Below are 11078 nucleotides of genomic sequence, written 5' to 3'. Positions count from 1 at the left end.
ACCACAGTCAATCAGCTATATACGCACTGAATTCCCCATCGGTTAGGGAAGAATTTCTTGGTTTACGGGTTACTGGCCTTCAGCACCACAATCCTACTATCACAAATTATATCTTTTTCCTCTACATTGTTTACATGAACAAATTTTGTATGATCTGAAAACATTTGAGCAGTTCATGGTAAAGATGATCAAATATTGGAAAATGTATTTAATATCTGAGAATTGTTTTCATTTATTGTATCATTTGCCCACCAAAAATCAATAAAATTATCTTGATATTAGTAAGTACTTTAATAAATTTTGCATGCTAAAGAAAAATTATAATGAGCAAATTTTCGCCTTTGCCCTTCAGTTTATTATTACAAATTTTAAATATTCCTTTAAAATACGAATTATTGTAATTAAAATATAGGAAATGTTTTCTGTCCTATTGAAACTATTAGAAAAAAAAAGAAATACGACTGTTTTCGTTAAACCTTTCATCTATGAGATTACTTAATTTCCTAATCAGGGAACACATCCTATATGAAACGTTTATTATTATTATTTTAATTCCTATATCAATATAAGGGCATCTGAGATACTAAAGCGTTTCTAACTGATTTTTTTTGCATTTTAAATTACTTAATACTTTTAATTAATAGCAGATTTAAAATGAAAAATTCAACAACTCGATGAATGAGTCAGACTTGTCACTGTATGCGAATATATTGGATTGATTTGGAGAAATCCAATTTTTACTGGTTATAAAGAAAAAGTATAGTAACCATCAAAAAACTTGACTATGATATTTCAACACGAGTCCGTAAAACACAGTTTCGGAATTATATTTATATATCGCTCTATGTGTCTATGAACACGATAATTCAAAAACGCTTTCAGCTAGAAAAATGAAATTTGATGCATGGACTTTGCTACAAATTTGTACATTTCTATAAAATTCTTAACAAAATTCAATCATATGGAGGTCGGTTGTACAAATACAAGGAAACAGAATTACTAAGTAGACAGGATTTCAAACGATCCAAGTCTAAATTGGAACCAAATCCGTCGAGGGATTGACTGCCTATTGGTCTGCACTTTTGCATTTCTGTTGACTCAAAGATTAAATAAAAGAAATTTGGTATGTAATCTTGTCACTAAAATTATAATTTTATGTCAGATTTTGATTTCAATTAAGTTGGGAAAAATATGTCCAAAATAGATATACGATTATCTGGTATATATGTATTAAATACCTTTCAGCAATTACTCGCAAAAAAACAGATAAAGATCGCAGACCAAATTGATTGCTATTCCAAGCTATTAATAAAGTACCAGTGTACCAAGTACCTGTTTTCTTTTCTTTTATGGCATTCACGGTCTTGTTCACGGATCTCAACTTTAAACAGGGGGGGGGAAGGGGATGCTAGAAAGTTTTGGGAGACCTCTCATACTGGTTGTGCTCAGGAATTAATTCATATATAAATACAAGAGGGAAGATGAGTAAAACAGATACTTCACCAATCAGCTATTCTAAAAAAGAAGATAAATTACTTAATACTGAATGGCAACGCTGGTCTGATGGTAAGATCTCGGCTTCGGAACCAGTGGGTTTCAGGATCGATACACGCATTTCCCGAGAACCAACGTGTAAGGGAGTCTGACGCACGCTAAATTCTTCTGGGTTGAAAGTCCTCCCGCTAGTGTGATGTGAAATCTTAGTGAACAGTTGCTAGTTCATGTGTCGTCCCCGTCATCTGACCACAGTTCAAAATTACGAGGTCCATCTCAAAATAGTTCTAGTGTTGTTTTAAAACGGAATGTTAATATAACTAAACTAAACATTTCTGAAAAGTAAAATTAATCAGTCAGTAGTGTAACTGTTAGTAACCTGAAACTAACTTCTATAAAGTACCTGCAATAAAGCCACCCGTCACGAGCTATTTGCTATTCCTCATTGTATTTTTAATTCCACATGGTTGAGTCAATTCATATGTCATGGGCTCATGTAAAAATCAGTTTTGTTGGTCAGTTCTGTTGGTCAGAGCGATCACAGATCACATTACGTAGAAGTGAATTAGGTATAAAGATAAGTTATGTTTTTGAAAATCTTTCAAGAGAAACTGTCCTCTATACGTGTTGTAATAGAAGGAAAATCTCCAGCACGAAACAGGCCATGGAGAGAAATTCATGAGTAAAGCGTACATCATTCAAAAAACTTTTGAAAAAGTTGGATAAAAAGACCTCTGGAAAAAAAAATCCATAAACATCTTCTCAAAAGCCATGTGACTGCGTTCAGCTTTGATATAATCCACTAAGCCATAAAAATCTTAATAATCATAAAAAAAGATTAGTCAAACAGGAAATAATTTTAATAATAAAAAATATTTTCTAAAAATTTCAAATTTAAATCTGAAATTTTTGAGAAATTTTAACTAATATCTATTTTTAATAGAGAAGTTATTGCTGCGCAATTGCTTTACTTATTATTTTATGGTTTAGTATAATTAGTAATATTTTCATTCAATTATTATTATACAATAGATTAGCCAACTAGAGATAATTCATATATCATTAATTGTTCTGCCTTTTTTACATATTCCAGTTAAGAGTAATTACTTTAATACATGTTTAGCTACACATTTGCCAAATATAGGTAACAAGAAAAATGGGAAAATGTGAAAATAAAAACAAATATAAAAGGAGCTCATTGCAAAAAAAAAAAAAAAAAAAAGAAAGAAAGAAAGAAAAAAAAAAAAAAAAAAAAGGTAAAATATTGGAAGAAACACAAGTTTCTCTTCTCTGCTTCTCATTTCAAGACATATTGAAAAAATATTTCTCTTCCTTAAATTCTAAGATATTTTGATAAGTTCGCGAAATGTTTTTTATTTCCAATGAAATTCATTTTCAGAAGATATAACATCAGAGAAGTCAATGCTAAACCAATTTTTATGAATTAATTTGCGATAAAAATTTGAATGAATGAATCTAAGCAGACCTAATTAATTTTAAATGTGGAAATTTAATTAAAAATCTCGAATTCGAAGTTTCGAAATGGCTTTTTAAAATGATCAAAAAAGCCAAAATGCTGGAAAAGCTTTAAGTTAATAAGCCCTGTTCATTAAAAGGATTTAACCCCAAAATAAATAGAAGTTTGTGGAAAACTCTTAAAACACCATTCAAACTCTTTCCAATTAGCATAACTTTCCCTTTTTTATGGAATAATTGATTTGATAATTGTCGAACATTAACGAAAGGGATTAAGTTGGTTAACTATATCGTTTTGATATTTTTATTTCTGTTTTCTCTGAATTAATTTACTACCCTAAGTGGCAGAAAAGTTTAAATAAAAATATTTTAGAAATAAGAAATGCGTACATATTTTCTTCCCTCATTTATTAATTGGAACTTTCAGATGCAAATATCAGAGTTTCTGTTTGAAGAAGATTTTTATAAAATTTTACTAGGAAGAATTTGATCAAGATTAATCAAAATAATTTAAAATAAATTCATATTCTAACAGTAAATTAATAAAAACTATGGGAACATCTTATGTCGATGGTAAAATAACATGCCGTATTACTTGGCATTCATATATAACAGACTCTTTTCTCGTTCACACTTTTTAAAGTCATCGCCATTAACTTTGGAAGACCTGATGGGTGATAAATATCACACAAATATTTTTAAATATTTAAAAACCATTGGCTTTTATATCTATATATAGCACTTTTTAATTTCATGTTTTGACATTTTATTTGAAGTCATTGTTTCGTTTTTCTTGGATCAATGTTTTAATTAAATATATTTAACATTGTACATACTTCACATTTATTATTAAAGTTAATATCAGTTAATTCTGATACATTCTTCTTTTACATTTTAGCATGTGTGTTTTTATACTTTTGTCTTTGGCTTCTCCATTTACTTGGCGCAACATAACCAAATATGGTTCTTAAGCCAAAAATCATAGCAAACTCTAAATGAATAAATACCCTTTTATCTGCAAAAGCTTAAAAATTACTATCAGTCAGACTAGAAATAACAATATTAATCTTTTCGCATATGAATGCATTACAATATTTGGCTACTTATTGCCATTATTTAGATATTTGGAAATCAAGGTTCGCCAATTTTTCTCAAATTGGTTTTATTTAAAGATTGAACATTTAAAGTGATCATGTTAATAATGAAAATTATTAATTTCTTAAGGTATAAGCCTACCATAAATTCCTATACCTATTCTGTTATTAATACCTAATATACCTATTCTATTTTATAATATCTATTCTGTTTGAGTAATAATTTTAAATATTTCAGTTACAGTTCCGCAGCAGCAGTGCGACAAAGTATAACATTACTGAAATATTAACTGACAGATAACATTTTTGATGAACGCTTTTTATGCATTGAACTTTCTCATAAACGTACATTCTACTTTGAATTGAAACACTTAAGGATTTATTTTATCCTCAGTTATCTCATGATATTCCCAAGCATTTCTTTTTAACAAGAGCCAAAATCATTACCAAAACATTCATTCAATCAGAGGAAAGAAAACGTAAAAAAATCAGAATGATTAATATAGGTTTCAAATAGAAAGATAATCGAAAGTAAAACAGCCTTCAAACATTTTCTACCATATGACTCACCTGTGATTCACACCTGCTATCTAACTGTATCGATTCATATAATTAGATGACCTTGTCTATGTTTTACTCAAAAAATTGTGCTGAAGGGATCCTCTAATTAGATAGGTGTTAACCAGGGCAGTGAACGTATTACCTTCATCAGATAGTAATCACAATGACATATCAATGCAAATTGATGTTGATACGTTCTATCATTATTATTTCACAAAAATGACTTTTGCATCTTAGATCTCAAAGAATTATTTTGTAAATGATATCAGTTCCATTTATGGAAATATCTTTCTTCGGTTTTAATATTTTTTTAAATTTAATTTGTTATAAAAAATTTAACAATATTTTTTAATGTTATAAAATTCAAACTCCTCCATGTACCAAAGCATTCAATCGTAGCTTTTTACCAGCATTAAAATTAATATTAAAAAAATTGCTTTTTTTTCGGAAATTAATTCGCATTTTCGTTTATGAATCATATTTTTTATTTGCATGAACAATAATTTGTAATAGATTTATTTCATTTTCATTCACATTTTTCAGACTTATCAAATGACCATAGTATTTAAAAATGCATTTCATGTTAATAATTTAAGAACATAAGGATTCAATAAAGTGGGAGGACAAGCTGGTAGCCAAAGGCGGTTAGTTGTCAATAAATTTCTTGTAATATTTCATTGACTTGATTTGTGTGTGTGTGTTGCCAAACAATGATAAAAAAATTCCAATGCACATACTCATACTTTTCAAATGCAATCACTTACTGCATATTCAACATTATTATCCATAAAAAGAATTTTGCATCAGAAAATATTATAAATAACGAGACACAAAACTACTCCATTTTTAGTATATAAAACTTTATTTATGCAGTTTATTATAAAATAAACATTACTTGGAGAGTTTTTAAAGATTGAAGAAATCGTACAATTGCGAACTACTTTTTTTATTTTATTTGAAACGATATAATGATTTTACTCAGTAGAGAATCATATCAAAATAGTTACAATACAGAAACTGCAAAATTCTTTTTACAGAAAAATAAATAAATAAAAATTAATAAAAATCCATGTTATTGTATTAAACGTTTGTTTTTCTTGAAAGAACAGGCGTTTAAAGGACGACAAAAAGTCTCAGCACATATTAACATCATATATATATAGGACTAAAAATAAAAACTCTTATCAGTAGATCCTGCTGCGAAAAAATGCATCTTGTTCTAGAGTAATATAGATATTATCGTTAAAAAACAATTTTCAGCTCCACTGGTGAGATACAATACCTGATCCTCACAAAAATGTGATATATTTTTTATCTTGTACCATTGAAACCATGGAAATATTGATTTTTTTTCCAACTCTTTGGAATTGCATTTTTTTTCTAAATTGAACTATTCCAGTCTACTGGGCCAAAATGACATTTATAAGTGCTTCTAAAGAAGCCGCTTCCTTAACTTTTATTTCGATATATCTTGAATGCTTTTCAATGAACCTAACTCCATTCTTCTGTATAAAGTTAGAAAGAATAAAGAAGTATGAAGGCGTAAATGCAACTTAAACTAGAAATGAAACTGACATTTGTAAAAGTTCCCATTCGCTTCTGTCGACTTGTTAGACTAGAAATTCCAGGTGCATCTCGTGTTTTGAAGCATTAAAGGATAATTCTGCAAGAAGAAATATATCTCTTCATTTGTAAAAAATCCTATTTTTAACAATTCTTCAATTTTGAAAACATTTTAGTCAATTTTATTTCATAAATTATAGCAATGGGATTGAAAATATGCCATAGATGTTTTTATTTACTTTTATTTTCAATTTAAAAATATGAAAACAAAAAAAAATGAGAGTTATATTGTGTCTGGAAAAAAATTTCCAACGCTTTCCTTGTATGTATATTAGAATGAAAACAAGAAATCAGTCAAAACCCAAACTAACCAGATGAAACACCTTTCATTATCAGCACTAGGGAGAACCCATTTTATTCGTGTTTTAACTGATTTGTTAACCAATATTATTTGTATTAAATATACTTAGCAAAACAGTGTTTGAGGAAAGAAAGTATCATTGAAGGTAAAAATAAACACCCCACTTTTTTTGGATATTGTTTAGCACAATATCGTTATTACAAATTACTTATTTCGGGAATTCAAACTACTGTGACGCTTAGAATTGCCAAGGGAGCCATTTTTTCATACAGAAACATTTCTTTGAAGAACAATCTTTTTTTTACAAGAACAGAGAACGAACCCTTGTTCAGTTCCTTTTCTTGCTGCTGTTCTCAGCGAAATTTCCTGATTTGGTACTCGTTCTTGAGTCAGGAAAATTTGTGGCGATACATCGAATTTAGATCTGAAAATCAGTAAATATGACAAACCTTTTTTTTTTATCTTTTATCTTATCCAGATTAGCTGTAATCTACTGTATATATACTTATGGAATTTAAAGATAATATAGATAATAACCATGTATTTATTCAATAAATACTGAACTAATTAAGTTTAAATATCTTTTCTTACCTCTTATGTCAGTTAGAATGTGTTTCCCCTTGTTCATTCGGGTTCTCCCTAGCACTGTTAGTTAAAACGAGTTTCACCTAGTTAATACCCGTTTTGACTGATTTCGGGTTTTTCTCTGTGACATGCATACGTAGTGTAAAAAGAATAGCACACACCGCATTCATATGCTAGTTATAACTGAAAACAATACTCTCTTATCCCTAGTTTTTATAAATAAAAAAAAGCAAAAAGAAACAACAATTGAACATTAACTGAAATAATAATGTGTTAAATGAATGCTTTATTTACATTTAGAAACAAAATGTTTCTTCTTTATAATTACCTGGAATTTAGCAAGACGAATTCATATATTAAGGGGAAAAAAACCATATTGTTTCACTTATTCAAGAAAAGGAATGAGATTCTACGAATATTGTTATTTAGTTTTTAGAGCTATGTCGACGATCTTTTATTCTTGCAATGTTTAAAGAGATTGGAAATTTTTAGATGAAGAAAATTAAGAAATTTAAAATTCTCAGTTATTTTCCGGTTTTTGACACGTTTATAACCATAAGCATAACCCATGAAACACACCTATTTTGCAATCGTATCGAAACTTCTAATTAGATGACTCCTTCTCTACTATAATTAAAAGATAAAAAAGAAGGGATCATAAATTTAAATAGGTGGTCTCAAAATCAGGCTTGGGATAGAAACAGTGAACGGGATAATCAGGCTTGGTATAGAGACAGTGAACGTGATAATCAGGCTTGGGATAGAGGCAGTGAACGTGAAAAGTCATGGACTGACTACTCCGATCTGCCGGAAGGCACACAGAAAAACTCGAATGAACGGACTGCCGCGATAGCAACAATGAGGGGAACTGTGCTTGAGTCCAAAGTTCCATCACCGGTCATGGTACAACTCTTCCCTTAGGAAGTACGTCCCGTCATCAATGAGAGGTAGGCACCCCACAAGTTCGTGTACCCCCAAGAGTGGCGAGAATCAACCACCATACCAGAAGCTTCTCATCCTCAGTTACGAGACGTCCCACCAAGGGATCAGTGAACGAATTAAGGAACATTTCAAAATTTCCAGCTCTTTTACAGATGACTTTTTAAATTTCTTGTATTCCAGAATTTCCTGATGCCATAGCAACCCTGAATTTAAATGATAATAAAATCAAATTTAACCTGAAGAATGCTTACTGAATTATTTCAAATAAAGTGAATTTAAAAATAAAATTAATTTTCTCAACTGATGTATTGATAATAGTCTTATTGCTACCGGCGCTGCAGTGAAGACTATTTGAAATATACAATATATTAAACATAAGATAATCATTTTAAATGAAACTTCCTTGGTCATTGTTGTATTTACAAAGTAGATAACAGCTTTGAGACTACATCATGTATTAAGACTGGAGTATAGCATATTCATTTTACAATATGGAATAATTGATTTAAACAAAATTGTTTCGAGAAAAACGCCAATAAAGTCTAAAATATGTTTTTTTAAAAATATATTCATAATTAATTATTTCTACTTACATAAATGTAAAAAGCAACTGCTACAATTCTAAGCGTCTAGTTTTGCTGATGATGAGGTCGTAGCTTCTCGACTAGGGGTTTCTTGCTCGAAATACGTAAACACTAATCATACATCTGAATATCATGCATGCGAAATATGATCTTAAGAGCCGAACATCCTCGAAATGCTGGTTCAGTTGTCGCTTTTGTCATCTGCACAAGGTATACGAAAACAGTTGTCTTGATGCTTTAAAAGTCGACGTTAATGTAACTATACTTAATTAAAGCTCCAAATGTCATCCAAAATAAATAAAATATGCCTTTATGAGCCATTCCAAAATGAAACAATGGAGACTATATGTAAATTTTAATACCAAGTTGGAAATATTTCTCTAGAAATTATAAAATGGTTGCTGCAAGTTACTTTAAATCATAGTTTTTTTTTTCATTACTTCTCTTTATTTGGACATGTCTATGATTCAATGATAAAAGCCTTTTAAGCTCTTTTCATATACGTCATTATATTGTTAAATTATATCCTAAGTAATAAAACTCAGCATGAATGGGAGTACTATTTTATGAACACACATGCTTAAAATTTATAAAATAGACTGTAATAAATTTATAAAAAACATCTTAGGTTTTTATACATTAAATTTAAAGCTTAAGGAATTATGACTAACAATAAGTAAATAATAGCACTCTTTTTAATAATAACCTATCATGATACACAATATCTAATACAGTTTTATTATCATCGGAGCTGATTATAAAATCCTAACTTTAAAACATTTTCAATAAAGTTAGAGATATAAAACAAAATTATTTGCTTAAAATAAGAAATATAGAATATAAAATCTTAATAAAGAATTCAAACTGCACAGCGAGGTTTTCTTTTCGTAAATCAAAAATCGGAATCATCAAAAGAAGGAAGCGACATAATCTTACTTCGATTCTATTCCATTTTTGTAATTAATTTTTCACAATGATATCTTTTTCTGGACTACTTAGAATAATAGAAGATAACCACTTTCGCTCTCAGATAATAATTGAGAAATTATTTTTTCCAAGAGATTCCTAGGCGATAGAAACAAATGAAAATTAAATAGGAAAATTATTGATTAATCCTTTTTCATTATTTTTGTTTGCTGATGATAAAGCTAAAAATCTGTAGGGTTAGTACAAACGAATGACCGGATTTTTTTTAAAGAAGGTATTTACAAAACTATTACAAAACATATTAATAGTTATCATGAAAATGAAAAAAAGTTTTTGAAATTTTATTAAAAAAAGCAATTAACGGGACGTGGTGGAAATACGGTTATTTCCATCGCTATTTGAAGATAATGCAAATGTTATATTAAAAAAAAAGGTCTCATTACATTGAAGTTCGAATGTTCGTAGCCTGCTTAAATGATTTGTTTCTATAACGCTGGAGTTAACGCGCAGATAACGCTGACTTACCGGCCACCAATATCAAATGATCTAAGCTAATGTGACTTTTCATAATATTACACCAAAATCCTTATATATATTTAAAACTTGACTACAGATTAGACGTTTGTCATGTTAAGAAAGTAATTTAACCAAAATGTGTAACTTTTTTTTCATTATTTTTATTCAGCCTTGACTATTTTATGTGTAACACTTTTGAAAATATAAATGTTTAATATCCTATCATTTATTTATGTTAACCATATATAGTATCTATGGTAGAAATACAATTGTATATACATGTTTACAAATGGTGGCGTTCTGGTCTAGGAGTAGCGCGTCTTCTTCGTGATCTGGGCGTCCCAGATTCGAGTTGCATGGTTGTTCTTTACTCTGTGTTCTATCTGTGAGATGTGTGAAAGAGCCCCGTCTCCCCCGCCTGTAAAAAGGGTTGTGCAAGCGAGTGTGTGAGTGTCATCTAAATATAAGTTAGAAGTCAGATTTCTGCCCATGAGCGCTCAGGGGCCCTTACCCTCAGAAGCTACTGCACAAAATCGGCTTAAATCGCCATAAGTAACAACAATAGCATTTACAAATGAGCTTTCTTTTTTATACACTATAAATTTTGCACAAAAATAATTATTTGCAGTTGATTTCTTTCCAACATATACTCAATATCGTTATTAGATATAGATCGTTATTTGAGAATTTCAAAATTCTGTCCTAAAGACGTTTTATCCAAACACATTTTGGGCTATCAAAGAAGCTTCCTATGAAAAAGAAAATACAGCATATGAAGCGACATGATGAAGAGTTGGCAAGATATGAAATTCTTTGAGATAGGAGGAAAATATTACGAACACAGTTACATTCAATTAACACAAGCAATCAACACAAAAAAAATGATTAAAAATTATTTTTTCCTATTATTAGAACAGAAGGTGAGAAACATTGGCCTTTTGCCTTGCTTCCTTAATTGATTTATCTCTAAAAGCT

This window comes from Argiope bruennichi, chromosome 5 (genome assembly GCF_947563725.1).
Source record: "Argiope bruennichi chromosome 5, qqArgBrue1.1, whole genome shotgun sequence".
Lineage (NCBI taxonomy): Eukaryota > Metazoa > Arthropoda > Arachnida > Araneae > Araneidae > Argiope > Argiope bruennichi.
The sequence above is the reverse complement of the archived record's forward strand: the minus strand, read 5'-3'. Positions refer to the sequence as shown.